This window comes from Neophocaena asiaeorientalis, unplaced genomic scaffold (assembly GCF_003031525.2).
Source record: "Neophocaena asiaeorientalis asiaeorientalis breed wild unplaced genomic scaffold, Neophocaena_asiaeorientalis_V1.1 scaffold83, whole genome shotgun sequence".
Taxonomy (NCBI): Eukaryota; Metazoa; Chordata; class Mammalia; order Artiodactyla; family Phocoenidae; genus Neophocaena; species Neophocaena asiaeorientalis.
In genome coordinates, this window is record NW_020172867.1 from 1,230,579 (window position 1) to 1,258,118 (window position 27,540).

Consider the following 27,540-nt stretch of genomic DNA (forward strand, 5'->3'; position numbering starts at 1 on the left):
CATGGAATCTATCAAAGATTGTTTTGGTAGAAACTTTGACTAGTTTCTCTGAGATTACTGAGCAGTGACTTATAATTAAGACATATGGAAAACGGTATGAAGGTGGCCTGCATCTGTCCAGTGACTTAGTCTAACTCATAGTTTGGGAGAAATCTTTCTGCTAGCTCCTTGACTTGTAAGTTAAAATCAATTTCATAGACTTTAAAAGATCTGTAAAGGTCTTTTCCAGTAAAAGGACCTCTATAATTTTAACAGACTCCAAGATTCATCTCATATACTTGAGTAGGACAGTATCTATTATTTGCAGTACAGATGGGAACCTCGTCCGAACTGTAATTTCCCTTTAAAACAACAAAAGAGGTCAGGTTTCAAACCTTTTGTAAGCTACTGTGGTATCTTTAAGTGAATTTTTGGAGGAAATCATTTAAAATGCTACTCTGCTCAGTAAGGGCAGCCTTCTAGTTGAGTTGTTGTCTATATATTTTACTGAAACATCTTCATATAGATGTAGCTGATAATTTAGAAGTTAAACAGTATACATGCTACTTTCTGCTCCTTACGAAGCTACAAGAGCTAACTCTTGTTAGGAATCGTGTGTAGTAATTTGCAAAATTCCTCAAGAACTTTCCAAGATAAACATGTGTTGTAGTTCATATAAGAATCAAATATAAATAATTTCTAAAATAAATGAGCAAACAAACATATATACACACATACAGGCATATATATATGTACGTATATATGCACATAAATATGTATGCATATGTAAGCTCTCTCCAGTTTATCTGATGGGCTGTTTATGAATGTCTCCCTTTAAAAAAACTTAACAATACATAACTAAGATAAATGTTATATTAGGGCAATGCTAGCTGCTTTAAAAGACCCTAAAATTTCAATAACTTAACACCATAGTTTCTTATTTTAGAATTTTCCAACATGCATTTTACTGGTGGACAGGAAGTTGCTGCTTCTACCAGTCATTTCAGAGACCCAAACTGACAGAAGCTATGGCAGGTGTCCAGAATCATTCTGAGTGTTGTCTCTGTCCCCCTTAGCTAGAAGCTGGAAGAGCAAGTAGCATCACCTGTGGAAGCTTATAACGGGCCAGGCCTAGAAGTAGCACACAATCGTTTCTGCTTATATTCTGTGGGTTGGAACTCAGTCACATGGCTACATTCAATTGCAAGGGAATCTGGAACATAGAGTCCAACTGTACACCCAGGAAGAGAAAGTGGTATTTTGGCCATTACCTGTGGCCAGAATAGTTAATAAATAACTGATTTTTAGAAAGTTTTAATAGGTCATTGCTTTGTAATATAAAATCACATATAATATGCTCTTTATGATTATATACATTCCTAATTTATATAACTAATGTATAGCGATATATCTTAGTATTGCAACATTATGTTTGTGTTGCAGTGTGGGGTGGAGACAAAGGGGGTTCAAGGCCTGAGGGTATTTTGACTAGTCGAAGAGGGTAGCAAACAAAAAATATGTGAGAGCTATTGTTATACATCTAGATTTACCTGAAACTGTACTGAGAAGCATCTCTGAGGACTCTACTTCTACTGAAGGCAGGGGGTCACTTGTGATTTCTGCTATCTACTATCACAACAGAGGAATGGCCTTGCTGTTGAAAAGTTTATATTAACTAGAATGGCAAGAGTTGTCTGTGGAAGGCGAAGAATGTGGTGTTACTGGTGTTTCTTTGTGTTCCTGTGCTGTGGTAATTTAGATTTGATTGTATTACAGAGTAGCCAGACTTGTGTCTTGTAAAAATCAAGAGGTTTTTGAAGACTTGCTCATTCCTTAGACAATACTGTAGAAAGCTACCTGTAAAAGGCCATATATTTCTGAGAGACAACAAATAAAATCCTATTGAAATTGTAACCCTCTTTTAAAAATAAATTTACACATTTTATTTAGTAAAATCATAATTAATACTTTCATTGATATTATTAAATACCTGAAATATTTGTTGTTGTACTCGATACATGTGCCCCCCAAGGTGAATGAAAGTAACAAATCGATTATTTAGTATCAGAATCTTCCTTGACATTTTTGTCAATTGGCTAATTTTTCCCCTTTCACTTCCATATCAACCAATACAGAAATAGCCTAAATTTATGCTCTTAATATCTATACAATTTAGTCAGGGTTGAGGAACAGATAAAAGTTACGATTATTTATGGGTGAAAACTCTGTCATTATTTCTTTTTCTTTTTTTTTCTTTTGTGGTACGCAGGCCTTTCACTGCTGTGGCCTCTCCCGTTGCGGAGCACAGGCTCCGGACGCGCAGGCTCAGCGGCCATGGCTCACGGGCCCAGCTGCTCCGCAGCATGTGGGATCTTCCCGGACCGGGGCACGAACCTGTGTCCCCTGCATCGGCAGGCGGACTCTCAACCACTGTGCCACCAGGGAAGCCCTGTCATTATTTCTTTAAGGGCAACATTTATATTAGAGTTGAAGTAGACCTCAAATTTGGAGCTGCATATTCTAGTCCAATTCCCCATTCCCAGTCCAATAGGGAATTATATTGAATGACTCCCACATAATGAATTTTTGTCTTTTTTTTCCTCTCTCAGTTCAGGTACTATGTGTCACATTTTATTTTCACATATTCAAAAACACTTAAGTGTTATTACATCATAATGCAGTATTATCAACAAGTACCTTTAGGTATGGGAATTAGAGGTGGGAAAATGTACTTAGAAGAAAAAAAAGGACATTTTTCAAATAATTACTTTTAAATTAACTGATTCAATAACACCACCTATAACAGAATCCTAGAATGTTTATAGCTCCCATTGTCCTTCAAGAAGGAAGAAACTATAAATATTTTACATGTAAAATTCACAAAAAATGTTAATCTTGCTCTTCTATTCCCTGTCATCCATCTTCTTTGAAACTTCCTCATCAACCACCGTTCTTCTCCCATACAGTTTACCTTATGTTGGAGAAGGCAAGTTATATATTTCAACTTTTAAAAAAACTTTACAGAATCTACAAATCTACAAATTAAAAATAAACCTTTTTGTTAGACATATGCTTGTTATTTCAGTAAGATCAACAAAATGTTTAGGAGCACAAACAAATTCATTAATTATCTTTTGTATCCAGGGCAAAATATAGCAGGCAAGTTGAAAAATGAATTGTTTATTTTTGGAGGGGCTGGGAAGGAAGAACAATGAAACTTCCAAATAAAAGTAGAGTTGGACCTTTTTGCTGTGGATTTGAAAATAAGTCCAGAAGGCTGAGCTTAATATAACATGTGGCAGGTGGCCTGCGTTTGCCTGGAGAATTCCTTTAGGGCAAGACAGCTCAGCAAACACATAAATCCTTTTTTCTCTGTTATCTAGTAGCACATTTAGTTGCCATGGGGATTTTATTTATGCAGCAGATCCTCTGCAGTTCAGTTTGTGCCTAAAGTTTAACCGTACAGCTGTTACCATAAATGCTACATGGCAATATTTTCTAAACACAGACCCTAGAACAAAAAGAACATTTTTTTCCAGCATTGTTTTTGCTTTTTATGTTCTAAAACATCTTAGTAAAGTATTCCCTTATACCAGGAAAACTTCACAAGTTCCAGCCAAGCAGTTGATATCATTTAATATTACTTAAATTGTTCAGTTGCAAATAAATTAGATGAAAATGTGGCAAATGTATTTTCGGTTAGGACAAAATTTTGCAAGTTTAACCGGATAGTTTATTATTACGCTGTATATTTAAGGTGATCTTTAAAAAATTTTTCCTCAGTACTGATACTTCTTAAAGTAGTTTAGATCAAATGATAAGATGGAAATACTTGCTACTCTATAACTTCTCACTTCCACAGCTCTTTTACCACTTTTCCCCCTACTATTTTTAGTGGAGGAGGGAGGAAAACAAGATTAAAAAAAAAAAAATAGCGATTGCTTTTGCAACAATCAAGGGATATCTGAGTTTCTCCAGCTCAGGGCTAGGTCCTGATTTGGAATGAATTGCCTTTGTTTAGTCTCAATTTGTACTACACCAGATAAATCACCAACATGTCTCCTTTGTGTGAACAGCATGGATTGGTCAATGAAAAGGGGAACTGATGCTTTTAGATGGAGTACATAAAATTACCTAACACCATCTGTGTCACAGTGCACCAGGAAAATGATGAGAGGAGAACTTGAAATCCAGGTAAAGTTGCTTCCTTAGAAGGAAAGTAAAGCATTCAGAATCAAGATATATTGTTCACATCTTCCTCCCCATGTTACATTTCTGGTATGCGATGTTGACTGTTTCAAGAACCATTGAGGCATCATCCTTATGGATGGTTCTGCTCTAGATGGAGGGTCAACATATACAGTATGAAATGATAAACTAAATGAAGGCCTTCTGTTTGCTGCCATATATTCTTGGCAGTAACCAAGCAGGTTAATGTTAAAACCGCATTACTGCAGTGGCAGTTATTAAAGATTGTCTCTACTAGGAACATATACCTTTCGGATATTTCTTTTTTCTATCATAAATAGCTGCATAAGCCTGAAAAAGAATTTCGATGTGATTACTGGAATAAATTTGAGATTTTAAATGGCAACTATTAACAGGCTTTTTCTACGGGGTGTATGCTCTGGGAATTGAAAGCACCATACCTCCTGTGAGAGGTGACTAGAATCTCTTGCTGTTCACTGCAGATTTTTAGCAAGTGTTTCATGTCATTTCTTAAGGGATTTTGGAAGACAAACATATATGCTTCCTTGTACCCATGTAATCAACAGTGATCAAGTATTTGGTTTTCATTGCTGACTTTTTTCAAGAAATTAATTCATAAACTTATTGACTCATTATGGCACTGCTACTCAAAGTGTGGTCCATGGACCAGTACTTTTGGCATCACCTGGGAGCTTGTTAGAAATGCAGAATCTCAGGCCCCCTCTCCTCTCCCACATATTGAATAAGAATCTGAATTTTAATGGGAGAAAATATTTGCAAACGAATCAATGGACACAGGATTAATCTCCAAAATATAGAAACAGCTTATGCAGCTCAATATTAAAAGAACAACCCAATTGAAAAATGGGCAGAAGACCTAAATAGACATTTCTCCAAAGAAGACATACAGATGGCCAAGAAGCACATGAAAGGATGCCCAACATCACTAATTATTAGAGAAATGCAAATCAAAACTACAATGAGGTATCACCTCACACCAGTCAGAATGGGCATCATCAGAAAATCTACAAACAACAAATGCTGGAGAGGGTGTGGAGAAAAGGGAACCCTCTTGCACTGTTGGTGGGAATGTAAATTGATACAGCCACTATGGAGAACAGTACAGAGGTTCCTTAAACTAAAAATAGAATTACCATATGATCCAGCAATCCCACTACTGGGCATATACCCAGAGAAAACCATAATTCAGAAAGACACATGCACCCCAATGTTCCTTGCAGCACTATTTACAATAGTCAGGTCATGGAAGCAACCTAAATGCCCATCAACAGGCGAATGGATAAGGAAGATGTGGTGCATATATACAATGGAATATTACCCATAAAAAGAAACAAAATTGGGTCATTTGTTGAGATGTGGATGGATCTAGAGACTGTCATACAGAGTGAAGTACGTCAGAAAGAGAAAAACAAATATCGTATATTAATGCATATATGTGGAACCTAGAAAAATGGTACAGATGAACTGGTTTGCAGGGCAGAAATTGAGACACAGATGTAGAGAACAAACATGGACACCAAGGGGGGAAAGAGGCGGGGTGGTGGTGGTGGTGGTGTGATGAATTGGGAGACTGGGATTGACATGTATACACTGATGTGTATAAAATGGATGACTAATAAGAACCTGCTGTATTTTAAAAAAAAAAGAATCTGAATTTTGACAAGATCCCCAGTTGATTCCTATGCATATTAAGTTTGAGAAGTATTGGTATATGAGCCATAAAACTAGAGCCTAAAGGGGAGCATGGTTTCATCAGCTATTTTAACTGCTTATATTTTTTTAATGCAGCTTATTTTCATTGCTGACTTTTTTCAAGAAATTAATTCATAAACTTATTGACTCATTATGGCACTGCTACTCAAAGTGTGGTCCATGGACCAGTACTTTTGGCATCACCTGGGAGCTTGTTAGAAATGCAGAATCTCAGGCCCCCTCTCCTCTCCCACATATTGAATAAGAATCTGAATTTTAATGGGAGAAAATATTTGCAAACGAATCAATGGACACAGGATTAATCTCCAAAATATAGAAACAGCTTATGCAGCTCAATATTAAAAGAACAACCCAATTGAAAAATGGGCAGAAGACCTAAATAGACATTTCTCCAAAGAAGACATACAGATGGCCAAGAAGCACATGAAAGGATGCCCAACATCACTAATTATTAGAGAAATGCAAATCAAAACTACAATGAGGTATCACCTCACACCAGTCAGAATGGGCATCATCAGAAAATCTACAAACAACAAATGCTGGAGAGGGTGTGGAGAAAAGGGAACCCTCTTGCACTGTTGGTGGGAATGTAAATTGATACAGCCACTATGGAGAACAGTACAGAGGTTCCTTAAACTAAAAATAGAATTACCATATGATCCAGCAATCCCACTACTGGGCATATACCCAGAGAAAACCATAATTCAGAAAGACACATGCACCCCAATGTTCCTTGCAGCACTATTTACAATAGTCAGGTCATGGAAGCAACCTAAATGCCCATCAACAGGCGAATGGATAAGGAAGATGTGGTGCATATATACAATGGAATATTACCCATAAAAAGAAACAAAATTGGGTCATTTGTTGAGATGTGGATGGATCTAGAGACTGTCATACAGAGTGAAGTACGTCAGAAAGAGAAAAACAAATATCGTATATTAATGCATATATGTGGAACCTAGAAAAATGGTACAGATGAACTGGTTTGCAGGGCAGAAATTGAGACACAGATGTAGAGAACAAACATGGACACCAAGGGGGGAAAGAGGCGGGGGGGTGGTGGTGGTGGTGTGATGAATTGGGAGACTGGGATTGACATGTATACACTGATGTGTATAAAATGGATGACTAATAAGAACCTGCTGTATTTTAAAAAAAAAAGAATCTGAATTTTGACAAGATCCCCAGTTGATTCCTATGCATATTAAGTTTGAGAAGTATTGGTATATGAGCCATAAAACTAGAGCCTAAAGGGGAGCATGGTTTCATCAGCTATTTTAACTGCTTATATTTTTTTAATGCAGCTTTTTATTCTTCTGTCTTCTGTTTTTAACTTGTACATACCCCTCAGTTCTCTCTGTGTTTATTCTTTTCTCCCTCCAGCCCAGTGATAATTAATGCCAAAATTATCCTTCAGAAATACAGGTTGACTAGCTACACTAGACTACTCAGAACTTTTTTTAAAAAAAATAAATTTATTTAATTTTATTTTTGGCTGCGTTGGGTCTTCGTTGCTGCGCGTGGGCTTTCTTTAGTTACAGCGAGTGGGGGCTACTCTTTGTTGCGGCACGTGGGCTTCTTACTGTGGTGGCTTCGCGTTGTGGAGCACAGGCTTTAGGTGCACAGGCTCAGTAGTTGTGGCTCGTGGGCTCTAGAGTGCAGGTTTAGTAGTTGTAGTGAATGGGATTAGCTGCTCTGCGGCATGTGGGATCTCCCTGGACCAGGGCGCAAACCTGTGTCCGCTGCATTGGCAGGTGGATTCTTAACCACTGTGCCACCAGAAAAGTCCTTCACTACTCAAAACTCGTGAGTCACTCTCCTTTCTTGTTTATTGGTCCAATTCACCTTAAAAAATTTTTTTTAATTGAAATGTAGTTGATTTACTATGTTGTGTTAGTTTCTGCTGTACAGCAAAGTGATACATTCAGATCTATATTCTTTTCAGATTCTTTTCCGTTATCGTTTACTACAAGATACTGAATATAGTTCCCTGTGCTGTACAGTAAGACCTTGTTGTTACCTATTTTATACACAGTAGCTTGCGTCCGCCAATCCCAAATTCCTACTTTATCCCTCCCCGTGTCTAATTTGGTAACCATAAGTTTATTTTCTATGTCTCCGTTTCACGTATTTGTTCTCATCTCGTAATAGTCTGTCCTATGAACCCTGATCCAAAATCACAAGGAATGACTCACCACGCCCTGGGCACAATATGCTCTTTACAACTCCACGCCCTTTCATGTGCTGTTTCCTCTTCTAGGAATATTCTCCTATTTTTCACCTAACAGAGTTTTACATAGACTTGAAGGCCCAGTTCCCCTGTTTTCTAGGTGAGACACACATTTTTAAGCAAATAGTTAGCTGCCCTCTCTGTAGGTTATCTATGGTATTTATGCAAACCTCTGATAGAGCACTCATGACACCCTATTTTATTTAGTTAAATAATGAGTCTGACTTCCTTGCTAGACTGATTGCTCCTTGAAGACAATACACTTATCCAATTTACCTGTGTATTCCCACCACCTCGGAAAGTTACCCAGCCCATAGTAGGTGCTTGTTAAGTGCTTGTTAAATGAATTAAGTGACAAATCCATTTAAAAGGACACCTTTCAGCAGTCAGAACTGCTAATAAACTGAAATTTCAGGGTAAATCTATCTACTTTCTGTCTACTATCACCTCTTATAAGGAAAAATACCTTCCAGTTCTGTGAGGGTCATGTAAGATATTGTGGAAATAGGAAAGATAATAGAGGGCTACATATAAAGTAGGGTATGAAGAAGAAAAGGGTCTGAATTGAAAAATTACCGAAGCTTGAACGCTCAATTGCAGAGAAACTGGTACACTGGAGAAAACTAAGGGTGAAATAAAAATGGGTTCCAAGGATTTGATTATACTTAATGTGAAAATTGTATCACCACTTATTAGAGGTAGAGGATCCATCAGTCATCACTTTGATACTTAGGTAAGGATTAGAAGTTTACATTTGAGATAACACGTAACTTTCTTTGTATACATTAAAACAGTGTATTTTACTTATATAAGTAAGCTTTCCATATGCACAAATGATATTACAATGTTAATATGTTAGCATTAATATAGAGGGAAAATGAGTACATTGGATTTTTCTTCAAATATAATTGGTAGCGGTTTGTATTGAGCTATGATTATTTTCTGTTTGTATAAACATTTGCATAGAAACAGCACAGCCTGTAAAGGAATGTAGTTTTTGGACCAGACATACTGTTGTACATTTTTACCTTGTTTGCCTTATATCAACTGCTACAGTTTTAATTCATGGTGGTATTTCTAAGTTACGTTGTAAAAATGTACAGTGAATAGTTTCAGTGATTCTTTAGTAAAAGTGGAAAACTTAACTACATGGCCATCACCTTTCCCTAGAAGAGGGAAACTTATCAAATCTAATTTGAATAACAAAAATAAGGCTTGTGATGTCGAGGATGACATCATGAAATCAGTGACATGTTTAATTCCTATTCAATTCAAAAGGCTTTCATTTTTAATTGATCTACATTTTGCCAAACAAAGGTCACTAAAATGAGAGTTTGGGGTTTTGGTTCTAATAATGCTATTATCAGTAATGTTGGACAAGTGTTCTACGGAACTTTGGTCTGTCTAGTTCTCAACCTGATGTTATTCTACTCAGTGTGTAACAGCCTACAAGTTTCACTCTTACTGCAAAGTTTGACAGGTCCGAAATACCCTACAGTTATTAAGGGAATTGAGACAGCTTAGAGTTAGTAGAAACAAAGACTGAGGTGCAGAAGATCCAGAATAAAACAATTTAAGGGGCCATTTACCACAGAGAAATGTTTTATTGAAGTCAGTATGAGATCATATACAGATTTTCATTGTGGAACTCTTGATCATAAAATCACTAGAATGAGGGACTTCCCTGGTGGCGCAGTGGTTAAGATATCCACCTGCCAATGCAGGGGACATAGGTTCGATATCTGCTCCAGGAAGATCCCACATGCTGCAGAGCAACTAAGCCCGTGTGCCACAGCTACTGAGCCTGCGCTCTAGAGCCCGCGAGCCACAACTACTGAAGCCTGTGTGCTTAGAGCCTGTGCTCTGCAACAAGAGAAGCCACCGTGATGAGAAGCCCGTGCACCACAGCAAAGAGTAACCCCCGCTCACCACAATTAGAGAAAGCCCGCACACAGCAACAAAGACCCAACCCAGCCCAAAATAAATCAATCAATAAATTAATTAATTAAAAGAAATAAAATCACTAGAATGAAAGGTTTGTTTTCAGTTATTAGAAGCTAAAGAAAACAAAGCAATACTTTTACTAATTAACACTTTGGAGGTATTAGTTTCTTATTTTTGAGGAAGTATTTAGAGAAAACCTGAGAATCCTGGCTAGGTTGTCACTGCTGCACAGGACAAGGATATACTTTCTTATCCTTCCATTTAGAATATAAAGGATTGTCAAATACTACTGTAAATGGTCAATGATGATGTATTTTAGCAATTACTTTAGAAAATCCCTGGACACATTTAGGACATAGACTGGAGTAATGGAGAGTTTGGGGGCATTCAAGGAAAATCAAGGAACACTAGAGAAAAATGGTTAGCTTAACCATTTAAGGAGCAAGAAAGATTAAATAGTTGTAATTATATTTTGCTGCTGGGTTTCTTTTTTGGAAGCCTTAAGAGTATCAGTTAGTATTAATATGCTGAAATCTGTAAGGCTTGCAGTGTTTCCTGTGAAGTTCTATAGGGGAAAGATTGTGCATATTTCTTTGGGAGATAGACTATTACCTAAACCATTTCTGAAACCTTTTTTTCCCTAATACTCTGAGGATAGATGTTGGGTACTGAAAGATTTTCTTGGGGTACCTTGAATAAGAAAGGGTAACTCTCTTATACTGTAGAAGCAGCATAGCATAATGGATAAGGAAAGACAGAGACTCTGAAGCCAGACAACTTGGGTATATCTCCTGGCTCTGTCTTTAACTAGTCAGGGATACTTGTCACATCATTGCTCTGTGTCTCTGTTTCCTCATCTGTAAAATGGGGGATAATAATGCTATTTACCCCTAAACAGTTACAAAGATTAAATTTAATATCACATAGAACAAAGCACTTAGAGCGACTATTTGATAAAAAATATAGAGAAACTTGAGTCTGATAAATGTCTATATCCTCAACAAAAACATGTGCTATTTGAAGAGTAAAGTTTGGAGGAAACTTTAATGCAGCAGAGAAAATTGATAGTGTGAGACTGTTCCAAGGCAGAGTATTTAAATGAGAGAGCGAGACACCGTCTTTTAAGCAAATTTTATAATGCAGTGTAAAACAAGAAAGATGTTTAAATGTAGTAATTCGTTTTGGAAAGGAAGAGAAGATGTTACAGGAAGAAAGGGGCAAAGATGAGTTGCATAACATAAAGAAGTGAAGTTACGACTGCCTTTCAAGGCCCGTGGCAGGGAAAATGCCCTAGGACGCTGTTAGGAATAAAAACAATGGAAGGTAAGTCTGGAATAGAACTATTCCCAGAGGCTAAAGAACTACCTACACTGACAGAATGGAGAGGACAGAAGGGAGAGGTAGGTAAAGAATGAAGAAAAAGGATGTACTATTTCTGCCACTAAACTATTAGCTTCTTGAGAGCAAGGACTTTATCTTCTTTGACTTTTTAGTGCCCAGCCCTGTGCTTATCATACAATGGACACTTAATAAGCATTTAATGGATTTATGAATGAGCTAATCTAGTTATTGGATTAATTAATACACTTAATTCCTCGATTAATCAAATTAGCAAATAACTTTATGAGCACTAGAAGGAAGTAGGTCATGTATGAAATGTGATTTAACTCTTAAGTATAAAAGAAAAAGGAAAAGTGAACTTTGTTTTCAGGAAACAATAAGAAAATTTAAGAGCCAAGGTAAGGAAATAATGAGATTTCTCAGAATTACTCAGATAAAATTATGTAAGAAAAATATAAGAATTTTTTTTCTCCTTGATATGCTATTGAATACGAGTATTAAGGATGTAGAAGCAAAAATGGCTCGTAGAGAGGTCAAAGTATCATCAATCAATGAGAAAAGGCAGAATTTTTTTTTTGCGGTACGCGGGCCTCTCACTGCTGTGGCCTCTCCCGTTGCGGAGCACAGGCTCTGGATGCGCAGGCTCAGCGGCCATGGCTCACGGGCCCAGCCGCTCCGCGGCATGTGGGATCTTCCCGGACCGGGGCACGAACCCGTGGCCCCTGTGTCGGCAGGCGGACTCTCAACCACTGCGCCACCAGGGAAGCCCAGGCAAAATTTTTAAGTGGGAAATATTACTTATCTCTGAACTTTATAGAGAATTGACTATTTCATTGAAATATTTTCAGAGGTTTCCATTGCATTTTTCTTTAAATGAGGAAATACAAATGTCTGTGAAACATAGTTGCTTTCTGTCTCATAAATTAAAGCCCTTGGACACGTTCAAACCCAGGGTATAAAGTATATGTGGGACTATTATGGCAACAATTAGAAGTAGGGATTAGAAGAAAAAAACACAAATCCTTAAACTAGAGCTGTTAGGAAAGAAGATCATAGAGTGTTTAATTAATTAAACAAAATAGTAAATAGTTGTTAGATAATTGGGTTATTTACTTTTAATCAAGAAAATATACTAGATAGCATAAAGGATTTGGGGGGCAACATTATCCCTTCAGGTTATCACTAATTTAGGCAACATGTTCTGTAAGGGCACCGAACACAAATGGCAACTAGTGTTGCTAGTGAATTAGAAGAAAATGAAGGTCACAAGACAAGTCACCATTTAACCTTCAGCTGTATGCATGGGCCGTAGATACTCCATGAGAAATAAACTGGCAGACTTAAGAGTCCTACAGCCTGAAAGTTTTCAAACCACAGTCTTCCAGTGGTGGTCAACTGTTAAAATTTAAAAATGAATAGCAGCTTTTTCAATTTTATACTTCCCCTAATATTTTATCTTAAGCTTTGATATCAAGCACTCTTACCTACTTGCAAGTGATAGTGGAGGACAGAAAAGAGTAAACAATAAATGGTAAACTGCACATATTCTTTAATTCATTTGACCGATCTTTACTGAGTGTCTACTGCATGCCAGAAAAAGGCTAACACAGAACAAAACAGTTGCTGCCCCTGTTCTCCAAGCTTAAGTTAGCTGCGGTCTCCTGGCTTTGCTGTGCTCAAAAAATTCCTAGAAATGTTTAAAATGCAGATCCTCAGGTATGACACCTAAGATTGTTTCTATTAGCGTTGTGTATGGGGTGGGGTAGGGGGTAGGAGGGTGGTGGTGGTCCAGAATCTGTATTTTATCAAACACTCCGGTGATGGTGGTGCATGTGCTTGAGAAACACACTTTGAGACTCATTGGGCTAGTGGAAGATAGAGGATTATTGCTGTGCTAGAGAAAATCAGGGTGTGGTAGGAGGGCAGGGCAGAGGTGCCTAACGAGGAGGGGGACATTGCGGGTGGAGGAGAGCTTGCCACAGGAGGTTTTTCCGGAGCAAGAGGCATCAGCTTGGTTATATGATGGATGGAAAGGGCTTGGCTAGGATGAAAGTGTTTGGATGGAGGAACTGTAGGGAGGGAAGAGTAGCAGACTGCTCCAGACAGAAGGAAGAGCAGATGTAAAGACTGACAGCTCATGCCCTTGCCCTACTTGGCATGCTCCTCTTGCACTTAATGTTGTACCAGGTTTCAACAAGTATGCACTGAACGGACTCCACTTATCACTAAAGATAAGACTTGTTCCCAACCCTGAAGAAGCTTGTGGTTGGGGACGTGGGTAAATCATGTGTTTTAAGTGATTCAAATTTGTGAAGTGCTTGTTAGTTACAAATATATATATATATATATATACACATATATATATGTAACACATATGAGCTGTGCAATGTAGTAAAATAGACCCCTCTGATTTCACCTCCCAGTTTAAAGGACTAAAAGCTTAGCAGTACCGTTGAGGCTGCCTGGATTTCCCCTGCTCCCATCCCCTGCTGAGATCCCCTGATTTTTTGTTTATTGTTCCCTCTTGTTGATTTTTTTAACCGTAAATAAATAATTTTGGACAGGTTCCATATTAACACCACATCAGCCATGAATCACAGTTTGATTTTTGCTATTCTTGTCTTGTTTCTGCTTTTAAATGCAGTTCTTCTGATATTTAACTGCCAAGATTTTCTGTAGTTTTTTTCATGGATATCTTTCATTTAGTGAAGGAAATCTCTTTTTATTTCGAGTGTGTTAACAAGTGTTTTTGTTTGTTAATTGTGCATTTGTGTGGAATTTAAGTGGCTTTTCTGCATGTACTGAGGATATCTTCTGATTTTTTTACCTTTAATCTATTAATGTGGTAAATTACATTTAAAGATTTTTCTAGTATTGTATTTCTGGTATAAAACCAACTTGACCATGAGATTTCTCTATTTCATACACTGCTAGATTGTTTCCTAACATTTTGTTGTAGTTCTTTTATCATTTATTGGGATTTTATAAAGTGACACCCTTTTTAGGGTTAGTTAATGATGTGGTCTCTTTTTTTTTTAACCTCTTTACTGGAGTATAATTGCTATACAGTGTTGCGCTAGTTTCTGCTGTATAACAAAGTGAATCAGCTCTTTGTATACATATATCCCTGTGCTAGTTTCTGTTGTACAACATAGTGAATCAGCCATATGCCGACATATATCCCCATATCCCCTCCCTCTTGAGCCTTCCTCCCACCCTCCCTATCCCACCGCTCTAAGTCATCGCAAAACACCGAGCTGATCTCCCTGTGCTATGCGGCTGCTTCCCACTAGCTATCTTACATTTGGTGGTGTATATATGTCAGTGCTACTCTCACTTCGTCCCAGCTTCCCCTTCCCCCCACCCTGTGTCCTCAAGTCCATTCTCTACATCTGTGTCTTTATTCTTGCCCTGCCACTAGGTTCATTAGTACCATTTTTTTTTTTGATTCCATGTATATGTGTTAGTGTACGGTATTTGTTTTTCTCTTTCTGACTTACTTCACTCTGTATGACAGACTCTAGGTCCATCCACCTCACCACAAATAACTCAATTTCGTTTCCTTTTATGGCTGAGTAATATTCCATTGTGTATATGTGCCACATCTTCTTTATTCATTCACCTGTTGATGGACACCTAGGTTGCTTCCATGTCCTTGTCCTGTCTAATGTAAATAGTGCTGCAATGAACATTGTGGCACATGTCTTTTTTTGAATTATGGTTTTCTTAGGGTATATGCCCAGTAGTGGGATTGCTGGGTCGGATGGTTGTTCTATTTTTAGTTTTTTAAGGAACCTCCATACTGTTCTCCATAGTGGCTGTATCAGTTTACATTCCCACCAACAGTGCAAGAGGGTTCCCTTTTCACCACAGCTTCTCCACCATTTATTGTTTGTAGATTTTTTGATGATGGCCATTCTGACCGGTGTGAGGTGATACCTCATTGTAATTTTGATTTGCATTTCTCTAATGATTAATGATGTTGAGCACCTTTTCATGTGCCTCTTGGCCACCTGTATGTCTTCTCTGGTGAAATGTCTGTTTTGGTCTTCTGCCCATCTTTAATTGGGTTGTATGTTTTTTTGATATTGAGCTCCATGAGTTGTTTGTATATTTTAGAGATTAATCCTTTTTCCGTTGTTCATTTGCAAATATTTTCTCCCATTCTGAGGATTGTCTTTTCATCTTGTTTATAGTTTCCTCTACTGTGCAAGAACTTTTAAGTTTCATTAGGTTCCATTTGTTTACTTTTGGTTTTATTTTCATTACTCTAGGAGGTGGGTCAAAAAAGATCCTGCTGTGGTTTATGAGAAAGGGTGTTTTTCCTATGTTTTCCTCTGAGGGCTTTATAGTGTCCAGTCTTACATTTAGGTCTTTAATCCATTTGGAGTTTATTTTTGTGCATGGTGTTAGGGAGTGTTCTAATTTCATTCTCTTACATGTAGCTGTCCAGTTTTCCCAGCACCACTTATTGAAGAGGCTGTCTTTTCTACATTGTATATTCTTGCTCCTTTATCAAAAATAAGGTGACCATATGTACATGGGTTTATCTCTGGGCTTTCTATCCTGTTCCTGATCTATATTTCTGTTTTTGTGCCAGTACCATACTGTTTTTTTTTTTAACATCTTTATTGGAGTATAATTGCTTTACAATCGTGTGTTAGTTTCTGCTTTATAACAAAGTGAATCACCTACACATATACTTATATCCCCATATCTCATCCCTCTTGCGTCTCCCTCCCACACTCCCTATCCCACCCCAAAGCACTGAGCTGATCTCCCTGTGCTATGCAGCTGCTTCCCACTAGCTATCTATTTTACATTTGGTAGTATATATAAGTCCATGCACTCTCTCACTTCATCCCAGCTTACCCTTCCCCGTCCCTGTGTCCTCAAGTACCATATTGTCTTGATTACTGTAGCTTTGTAGTATAATTTGAAGTTGGGGAGCCTGATTCCTCCAGCTCTGTTTTTCTTTCTCAAGATTGCTTTGGCTATTCAGAGTCTCTTGTGTTTCCATACAAATTGTAAAGTTTTTTGTTCTAATTCTGTGAAGAATGCCATTGATATTTTGATAGGGATTGCAAGTGGCTAGGACTTCCAAAACTATGTTGAATAATAGTGGTGAGAGTGGACATCCTTGTCTTGTTCCTGATCTTAGAGAAATGATTTCAGTTTTTCACCATTGAGTATGATGTATGCTCTGGGTTTGTCATTTATTTGGCCTTTATTATGTGGAGGTAGATTCCCTCTATGCCCACTTTCTGGAGAGTTTTTATTATAAATGGGTGTTGATTTTTGTCAAAAGCTTTTTCTGCATCTATTGAGGTGATCATATGGTTTTTCTCCTTCAATTTGTTAACATGGTGTATCACATTGATTGATTTGTGTATATTGAAGAATCCTTGCTTTCCTGGGATATATCGCACTTGATCATGGTGTGTGATCCTTTTAATATGTTGTTGGATTCTGTTTGCTAGTATTTTGTTGAGAATTTTTGCATCTGTGTTCACCAGTGTTATTGGTCTCTAATTTTCTTTTTTGTGATATCTTTCTAGTTTTAGTGTCAGGGTGATGGTGGCTTCGTAGAAAGAATTTGGGAGTGTTCCTCCATCTGCAGTTTTTTGGAAGAGTTTGAGAAAGATGGGTCTTCACTCTTCTCTAAATGTTTGATAGAATTTGTCTGTGAAGCCATCTGGTCCTGGACTTTTGTTTGTTGGAAGATTTTTAATTTCAGTTTCAATTTCATTACTTGTCAATTTCATTACTTGTGATAGGTCTGTTTATATTTTCTAATTCTTCCTGGTTCAGTTTTGGAAAATTGTACCTTTCCAAGAATTTGTCCATTTCTTCCAGGTTGTCCATTTTATTAGCATATAGTTGTTTGTAGTAGTCTCTTATAATCCTTTGTATTTCTGTGGTGTCAGTTGTGATTTCTCCTTTTTCATTTCTAGTTTTATTGATTTGTGTCCTCTCCCTTTTTTTCTTGATGAGTCTGGCTAAGGGTTTATCATTTTTGTTTATCTTCTCAAAGAACCAACTTTTAGTTGTATTGATCTTTTCTATTGTTTTCTTCATTTCTATTTCATTTATTTCTGCTCTGATCTTTATGATTTCTTTCCTACTACTGACTTTGGGTTTTCTTTGTTCTTCTTTCTCTAGTTGCTTTAGCTGTAGGGTTAGATTGTTTATTTGAGATTTTTCTTGTTTCTAGAGCTGAGATTGAATTGCTATAAACTTCTCTCTTAGAACTGCTTTTGCTATGCCCTATTGGATTTGGGCCATCGTGTTTTCGTTGTTATTTGTTTCTATGTATTTTTTAATTTCTTCTTTGATTTCTTCAGTGATCTCTTGGTTATTTAGCAGCACACTTTAACCTCCATGTATTTGTGTTTTTTACAGTTTTTTTCTTGTAATTGATTTCCAATCTTAGAGCATTGTGGTCAGAAAAGATGCTTGATATGATTTCAGTTTTCTTAAATTTTCCGAGACTTGATTTGTGACCCAAGATGTGATCTATCCTGGAGAATGTTCTTTGTGCACTTGAGAAGAATGTGTATTCTGCCACTTTCGGGTGGAATGTTCTGTAAATATCAATTAAATCTATCTGGTTTATTGTGTCACTTAAAGCTTGTGTTTCCTTATTTATTTTCTGTTTGGATGATCTGTCCATTGGTGTAAGTGGGGTGTTAAACCCTACTATGATTGTGTTACTGTCAGTTTCCCCTTTCATGGTTATTAGCATTTGCCTTATGTACTGAGGTGCTCCTATGTTGGGTGCATAAACATTTATAGTGTTATATCTTCTTCTTGGATTGATCCCTTGATTATTATGTAGTGTCCTTCCTTATGTCTTGTAACAGTCTTTATTTTAAAGCCTGTTTTATCTGATACGGGTATTGCTAACCCAGGTTTCTTGTGACTTCCATTTGCATGGAATATCTTTTTGCATCCCTTCACTTCCAGTCTGTATGTGTCCCTAGGTCTGAAGTGGATCTCTTGTAGACAGCATATATATGGGTCTTGTTTTAGTATACATTCAGCCAGTCTGTGTCTTTTGGTTGGGGTATTTAATCCATTTACATTCAAGGTTATTATCGATATGTATGTTCCTATCACCATTTTCTAATTTGTTTTGGGTTTGTTTTTGTGGGTCTTTTTCTTCTCTTGTGTTTCCCACCTAGAGAAGTTCCTTTAGAATTTGTTGTAAAGCTGGTTTGGTGGTACTGAATTCTCTTAGCTTTTGCTTGTCTGAAAAGCTTTTGATTTCTTTGTCGAATCTGAATGAGATCCTTGCTGGGTAGAGTACTCTTGGTTGTAGTTTTTTCTCTTTCATCATTTTAAGTATATCCTGCCACTCCCTTCTGGGTGGCAGGGTTTCTGCTGAAAAATCAGCTAGTAAGCTTATGGGGATTCCTTTGTATATTATTTTTTGCTTTTCCCTTGCTGCTTTTAATATTTTTTCTTTGAATTTAAGTTTTGTTAGTTTGATTAATATGTGTCTTGTGTTTCTCCTAGGGTTTATCCTGTATGGGACTCTCTGTTCTTCCTGGACTTGAGTGACTATTTCCTTTTCCATGTTAGGGAAGTTTTCCACTATAATCTCTTCACATATTTTCTCAGAACTTTTCTTTTTCTCTTCTTCTTCTGGGACCCCTATAATCTGAATGTTGGTGCATTTAGTGTTGTCCTAGAGGTCTCTGAGATTGTCTTCAATTCTTTTCACTTTTTTCTTTATTTTGCTTCTCAGCAGTTATTTCCACCATTCTGTCTTCCAGCTCACTTATTCGTACTTCTGCCTCAGCTGTTCTGTTATTGATTCCTTCTAGTGTATTTTTCATTTCAGTTATTGTGTTGTTCATCTCTGCTTTTGTTTGTTCTTTACTTCCTCTAGATCTTTGTTAAACATTTCTTGTATTTTCTCAATCTGTGCCTCCATTCTGTTTCCGAGATTCTGGATCATCTTTACTATCATTACTCTGAATTCTTTTTCAGGTAGATAGCCTATTTCCTCTTCATGTATTTGGTCTTGTAGGTTTTTACCTTGCTCCTTCATCTGTGACATATTTTTTTGCCATCTCATTTTTTTAATTTCAATTTTTTATTTTTTTATGGGTGGGATTGTGTTCCTGTCTTACTTGTTGTTTGGCGTGAGGCTTATAGCACTGGAGTTTGTAGGCTGTTGGGTAGAGCTGGGTCTTGGTGCCAAGGTGAGGACCTCTCGGAGGCCTCACTCCAATGAATATTTCCTGGGGTGTGAGGTTCTCTGTTAGTCCAATGGTTCATACTCAGAGCTCCTGCTGCAGAAGCTTTGGCCCGACCCCTGGCTCGTGAACCAAGATCCCACAAGCCATGAGGGTGTCAAAAAAAAAAAAACAGAGCAGAACAATAACAAAGAGTGAAAGATAAAATTAGATTAGGAAACTAACAGATATGTTAGAAAGAATATAAAAATAAAAATATAATTGAAACAATAACCAGAAGGTAAAAGAGAACCACAGTAGTAAAAAAGAGGAGAAAAAAAAAAAAGGCCTTAGCTCTGGGGGGCAGGGCTTAGGCAGGGGCGAGTTTTAGATGGCGGTTGGGGCCTATGCTTAGGACCCTCAGGGCTGGAAAAGGCCCCCTTTTTTTGTGGGGGGGAGGTGGGGCTTAGGCTCAACCCAACAGAAGGGGCCCAGGCGTTCCTCTGGTCTTGGAGGGTGGGGGATCTGGCCTGGGAGCCCAGCAGGCTTCCCAGCCCGAGTGGGTTGAGCAGACGCCCTCCATGTCTCTCCTGTTCCTCTGGTCTTGGCGGGCCCCTCCCACCTGCCTCTCCTCTTCTCCCCTGGCCTGCCTCCTACGGCCCAGGACCCATGCAGCCCAGAGGGGGCTTTGGAGGGCGGGGGACCCAGTCTGTGAGCCCCACAGGCTTCTTGGATGGTGGAAATGCCTGCTGTGCCTTCCCTGATCGTGTGGTCCTGGAGGACTCCCTCCCACCATCTGGCTCTCCTCTTCTTCCCCCGCTCCTCCCTCCTTCCTACAACCTTAGGACCAACACGGCCTGGAGGGGGCCTCTGAGGGCGTAGGACCCAGCCTGGGAGCTGGGTGGGCTTCCTGGGCCAATTGGGCAAGGGAAACACTAATCATGCTCCCCACTGATCCTAGCCCCCTAGGGTCCCTCCAGGCTAGGAAACCCCTCCCCACTCCCAGCCATCCCTCTGGGGCTCCGGTCCTGTCCAGCCTCCACTTCTCCTCCCCGCTCAGTCCCCCCATGTCCTCCCTGGTTGCTTGGAGGTTCCTCCCCGTCTCCTTGGGCATCAAGTTCCCCCACCAGCATCCAGCAGGCACCCTAGTTGTGGCAATACGTGAACTCTGCATCTTCCCATGCCACCATCTTGTCTCTGCCCCTAGTGATTGTAGTCTTACTTGGGTGAGTCTCTTGTGTCCTTACTACAGGTATATGAAAACATGAATTCAAGAATTTTATCAATTTGGTTGGGCCATGCACGTCCAGTTTAATTAGAAACACTTAGGCAGTGTGACACTAGTGTACAACACTTGTAAATGTCAAAATAATAGGCTTGTTATACACTAAGTACTAAATATACAGTGGTTTAAGAATACAACTGTTACTAGAATTTTGTTGTCATTGTTGTCCAAAAATGTGTTGTATCTTCATCAGTGAAAGGAGACTGGGAGATAGAAATAGTTTTGCGCTATAGGTTAGGGAATCCCCACTCCTTGGGCCCCTGCTTTAACCTTGTCCATCACTAAGCAGTGATCTCACTCCCTCTGTTTGCCCAGTCCTTGGCTCAGTTTTCTCTCACGTGTGTAGCCTCTGTTACTTATGTTAACTTGAAGTTCTTCCTCCACACAAGCAATGGTGCAGAAAAGAGAGTGGTTTTCCCCTGCTGCTTTACAAAAAGTTCACAGTTGTTGCATTTTACAGTTTTGCCCACTTATTGCCTTAGAAACCTGGCAGGTGCTGACCACAACAACAAACATGGGGAAGTTAGAAAGCTTCCTGAGTTCTCCTTGTGTCGGTCTCTAGTTCTTCTTTTTCAGAAAAGTAAATGAAAAGTCCTAAGGCCTTGTTATTGAGATTGTGGCTCATCTCCCTAAATCCTTGCCCCATAAATACACAGTCTACCAGGTCCATGGAGATACATCTCCCTCTCCTCCCTCCATGATAGAGTCACTTGATGCAAATTCTTAAAGCAGTAGGTAGTCAACTTGTGTCCCTAAGAGTTAACAGTAAGAGATGCTTAGATTTATAGACTTCTTCTTAGACCAGTAAATATCTGGCCTGGACCTGTGTTTACTAAGTAATTAAAACGGGGTTCTACCCTTGTTGGTGGCAGAGAAACAGGTGAAATTTTGCTTTTTCACATTTCTGAGAAATATACAAAGCTTTCATGGTTTAATGTCAGTAATAAAATTTCAGAGTGATTAGGATATTAAAAAGAACATAAAAATTAGTGAACTGAAAAACCTCACTTAAGTCCCAGTGGTACTATATTTTGGTGGAAGATGGGGGACAAACAATTGAAGAATGAGCAGAAGTAAAGAAAAAGGAAACAAAGATAATTAGTCAAATTGGTTATATGTACTTTAAAAACGTATATTACATCTGTCTACCAAGATATGGATGTGGGATCTATGTGGGAAAAATAATATTTTGTTTCTCAATTAACAACACAAGTTAAAGCCCATTAAAGGAAACCTCAAGAGATTTTTTTTTCTGTTCTTATATATTAGAATTTTGTTGTATTTAACAAAATACCTTTAATAAGGTATTATGAATGGGTTGGAAACCGTTATTATTTTATAAATATATCCATTTCATGATTTTAAAGAATAATTAAGCAGAATAAGATACTTCAAAGAAAATTATTTGGAATTATAATTTTTGTGCTGTGTTTTCTTAAGGGTAGTGGGGGGAGGTAGATTAACATTACATTTAAAAAACTTTTTCTGTCAGGTTCCATACCCTGTGAATGAGAGTATGAGTTTTTGATTACTATATTTCCACAGCTAAATTGCTACTTGGCCATTATAGGATCCTCAATAAATATTTGAAATGAACGAATTGAATAAACCATGCCACTTCTTAAAGATATTGTGTCCGTAAGGCAATGTCATTCTTGTTTGTGGTGTTAATTACTTTCAGACAGAATGCCTTTATCAACCTGAAAAGTTGGGCATAGTCACGTGTTACATGAAATACCATGTCAGAAAAGTCTCCGTTATGTATGTTCTTAACTAAACCTAGAAAATAGTTAGTCATCATCCTCCATATGCTCTTCTCGTACAGTGATGATCTGGTTGTAAATTGCCTTTAGCCTCACTGCAAACAATCACAATTCCATACGGAATATTACATAGGATTTTTCTCCAGGTCTTTGTAACCTGAAGAAAGACACCACAACAGGGAGCAGGGAACAGGATCTCTAGCCTCTGCTCCTTTTCTGGGTGTGGTGATAGAAAAGTCACTGCTGCTTGGGCTACAGTTACGCTTTATGTAAATGCATTGATTGAGCCAGATCATCTTTCTGGTACTTCCTATTTTAGAATTTTCTGTGAATCTAAACAAAAGGATATAGCTTAATAATTTTTCTTTCTTTTCTAGCTAATAATGAAAGTGTGGTAAGGAAGGGTATGGAGATGTCATTATGGGATTGATATTCAGGGACATCTTGACTCAACAAATATAAATATTACTTGATAGCTTATCCCCAAACTATTGCTATGATTTCCTGAATTAAAGAAGTTCCATTTTCATCACTGGCTTTAAGATGTCTGCTTTTTAGTATATAACCACAAGTAGGTCTTCTGCATTATTTTTATACTTGCTGAGATTGGTAAAGAGTGCTATGTTTATGACCTTGTGAAGGAATGTCTGTTATTGAAGAAGTTTGTTTCATTTATCAAGCATGTTAATATTTTGATCTTCCACACACAATTTAAAAATGCCCAAATGATTTTAGTCTATTTTGTTTATCCAACTGTAGTAGTTTTAAAATGTAGACAGTTATGGCAATAGTATATAACTAGCAAATTCAGGGGTGTAGCAGGCACATTCTTAGTTGCAGAGGTGCAAATGGATGTACATGTATACATAGAATCATATGTCCGGAGGAATTATTTACCCTTGAAAAGCAAGGATCTTAGTTACTTTGTTTGCTACAGTAATATGTGAATGACTAATTGGGGTAATAAGAGAATATGCAATTATAATTTTTGAAGATAGTTTAAAGATAACATTGACTGGGGTTTTTTAGCTCCTTGAACTAAGACCGATACATTTTATTCACACAGTTTTACTTAGACAACAGATTCCACCACGTGTTTTTTACCATAGCTCCCTAATAGTGTATTACATGTGTTTTGTCACTTTTAATTTAGGATATTATTTTTTTCAAAACTTGACATAGAACCACTACTGTTTACTAACTCGTGCCTATGTGTTACATTTTTCCTGATATATAATTGATAAATTAATGAAGTATGTTGATTTCATGAAATTTCTTTAATGGTCAATTGCTTCTTTTAGACTATAACAGATCATAGAGGAGGATTTGTTTTACCTTTTTTTCAAATTGAAAACTTTTTTCACTTGATAGCCCTCTGAAACCTTCTTGAAATAAGTTAATAATATCCTCTCTTATTTAGTCTCTTACAGACTTAGAGCCAAAAACCATCTCAGCAGGCATAAGCTATTCTTAGAGCAATGTAGAGCTTGCCAGTGCAAGCAAAGATGTGGAGAAAGTGAATGGGGGGAAGAGGAATAGTCTTTGAACTGCAAGATTATTTTTCCTTTCCCTTGATATAAAATAAATACATGAATGAGTAAATTAACAATAAGTAAAATAAATTAAGCGTGATGTGGGCTTAAAAATCATTGGTATTTCTATTGCATCTTAAACTGCTTTGAAATCAGTTATACTTCATGGAAGTATCGCCATTCTTATTTTGTAATCACATTGTGCATTTTGGAATCTTTATGCCACTTCACAAAAAAAGGTAAAAATAATTTTATAACAAGTGAAAGGAGGAAATGTAATTATCTTATGCTTTTAGGAATAGTTGGCTTCCTAGTAAATTTAGAAAAAAAAGTTTGAACTGATGACACGTTTTGCTTGTATTTTTTTTTAACATCTTTATTGGAGTATAATTGCTTTACAGTGGTGTGTTAGTTTCTGCTTTATATAACAAAGTGAATCAGCTATACATATACATATATCCCCATATCTCCTCCCTTTTGCGTCTCCCTCCCACCCCCCCCGTCCCACCCCTCTAGGTGGTCACAAAGCACCGAGCTGATCTTCCTGTGCTATGTGGCTGCTTCCTACTATTTTACATTTGGTAGTGTATATATGTCCATGCCACTGTCTCACTTCGTCCCAGCTTACCGTTCCCCCTCCCCATGTCCTCAAATCCATTCTCTATGTCTGTGTCTTTATTCCTGTCCTGCCCCTAGGTTCTTCAGAACCATTTTTTTTTTTTAGATTACATATATATGTGTTAGCATACGGTATTTGTTTTTCTCTTTCTGACTTACTTCACTCTGTATGACAGACTCTAGGTCTATCCACCTCACTACAAATAACTTAATTTTATTTCTTTTTATGGTTGAGTAATATTTCATTGTGTATATGTGCCACGTCTTCTTTATCCATTTATCTGTCGATGGACACTTAGGTGCTTGTATTGTATTTACTAAAGCTTCTTCATTTTTAATCCCTAAATGTAGAAATAGAACCTCAGTGTCAATAAATAGCATTCTTCACATCCATTCTTTAATACAGCATTTCTCCCTCCCTGAAATTCTTATAGTATCTCTGACAAGTTGAAGCTTGTGTTGTAAGAAACCTTAAGAAATTCATCCAGTGCAGCCTTTCACCTTGAGAAAGGACAACTAAAGCCTTCTCAGCACCTGGGTATTTAGTCTACTGATAAAGATGTACAGAGAAGTTAAAACCATACCAGGGTCAATCTGTGCTCACTGCTCAGATGTGCTTTATTATCTGGACTATAGCCCCCCTATTTGAGTTTCCTTGTTGTCCTCCGTAATGCTCAGTGACTCTTAGAGCAAGTTTCCTTACTAGATTCCTTGGGAGTTTAGAGTGCAAAGATACTTTTTCCCTCAAGGCAAAACTAGTTTTCTGTCTCTCTTGTGTAATAATGCTTTATGTGTTGAAGACTAATTAGGTCATCCATTTGTAATTAGGCCACTTTGTCTTCCAGACTAATAATCCAAATATTAGCTTTATTATAGGTCCATTGATAATCCTTTAAACATTTGGCTTACATAGTTTCTTTTGACCCTCTCCAGATTCTCTAGCAAGCTCTTAAATTGGGCCACCAGTTGTACCCAACCATACGTTCATCTGACTTCTAAGTGGTCTGACTATTATTTTCCAAGAGTTAAACAGATATTTATGAAAGCTCTCAAAAGCAAAGCAAAACAAAACAAAAGTGAAGTTGAACCCCTTATTAGTTTTACACGTGTTTAATATAAGTGATAAATTTTGGGGTTTGTGTATCTGTCTCTCTGTAACTAGACACATTTTTGGAGAAAAATTCCTATACATTTGCAGTTCCTTTTTGTCACCTGATATAATAAAAATGATAAAAAAATATATTGAACTCACCATAGCCCTGGTGCATACATATGCACACACACATGCACAAATGTAAATTATTCTGTCGATACTTGTTAAATGCCTATTACAGACATGAGTAAGTCAGAAATCTTCCTGCGTAGTTGGTAAGGCAGGGTGTCAAAAAAAAAGCCACAGTAAACTGTTATCTATCATTAGAAGAGTGAACTGGGAATGTAATGTTTGAGCTGAGACTTGCAGGATCAATTTGGTTTTATCACACAAAGTGGGAAGAGGCATGCTTTGGGAAGAGCTTTGTGGGAAGAGCTGGCTTTTTAGGAAATTGTGGTTGGTTGTAAGTGTGGGATCCATGTGTTGGGGTACAGAGCTGAACAGGTTGAGTGAGAAGAACTGGCCTAATGAGCTAAAACCACAGGGAAGAAAGAGCTGTTAAAGAATTTCAAGTGGTTTGCATCTTAGATTAAACTGAAAATTATATGGCAGTTGGATTGGAGGCTGATGAGAAAGGGAGGAGAAACTGATGAAGTGATGAAGACCTTGGGTAAGGCAGCGGGAGTGGGAACGAATAGGAGGTATAGATTCTAAAGGCTTGGTGACCATATTGATAGGTGCAGTGAAAAAGGCTGCTGTAGTGTGCCTCTCATCTTTTGAGTGACGAAGAGGCAAGTAAGGTAAGGGAGGCGAGGGGTGTGAGGTAGTGAGATGGGGAATGACTTTGATATTTGAGATTCCTGTTGACGTGTAGGAATAATCTAGAAGTTTGGGAATAGAGCTCAGGAGAGATGTTAGAGATGGAAATGGAGGTTGGTGGTTGAAATTATCAAGAGGCCTCATGAAGTAGGAAGATGAGGGCATAGATGGAGCCCTAAAGGAAGAACGGTGAGAGGAGGAGAAGACAGGCAGCAAGCAATTCAAGCAACCCAAGTTTGAAAGAAGAGCCACAGCAGCCAAGGAAACATGGCCGTGAAGCAAAGGACAGCTGAGAATGAATGTCTCATCGCCACAGAAGACTGAAAAGTGACAAGTGAGATGATTGGAGAACTTGGGGCAGTTTCACTGAAGTGTCAGTGTCAAAAGCCAGACGACAGTGGCTTTAGGAGCAAATGAGGACAGGGAAATAGCGAACTGGTAACTACTTTGCTGCAGATATATTTTTTTAGGTACTTCTTAGTTTTTCTGCTTATTTCTCATTTGAACTCAGTAAAGGAAGTGTTTTGTAGATGAGAAATTAAGTCTCAAATAAATATTTGCCCAAATGATATAACTAATAAGTTAAGGAGCCAAAATTCCATCTCTAGTTCATTATTAGTCTTAAATTAGTTCTATGAATGTACGAAGATAGATAGGATTGATCATTATTTTCTCAATAGCGAAATAAGATATGGCCCCCAAAGGACCAGTTTTCATGTATGTTTTATGAAACAAGACTGATCACCTTCTCTCTGTATTCTATGTGTCAATCATAAAAACCCTGATTCCAATGTTACTCAGATCATC

General features: G+C 37.8%; 1 protein-coding gene across 1 annotated transcript in view; it reads left to right on the top strand.

The window, feature by feature from the left end:
• NPAS3 (neuronal PAS domain protein 3) overlaps nt 1-27,540 on the top strand; it is a 757,526-nt gene that overhangs the window by 56,909 nt on the left and 673,077 nt on the right. The window lies entirely within an intron of this gene.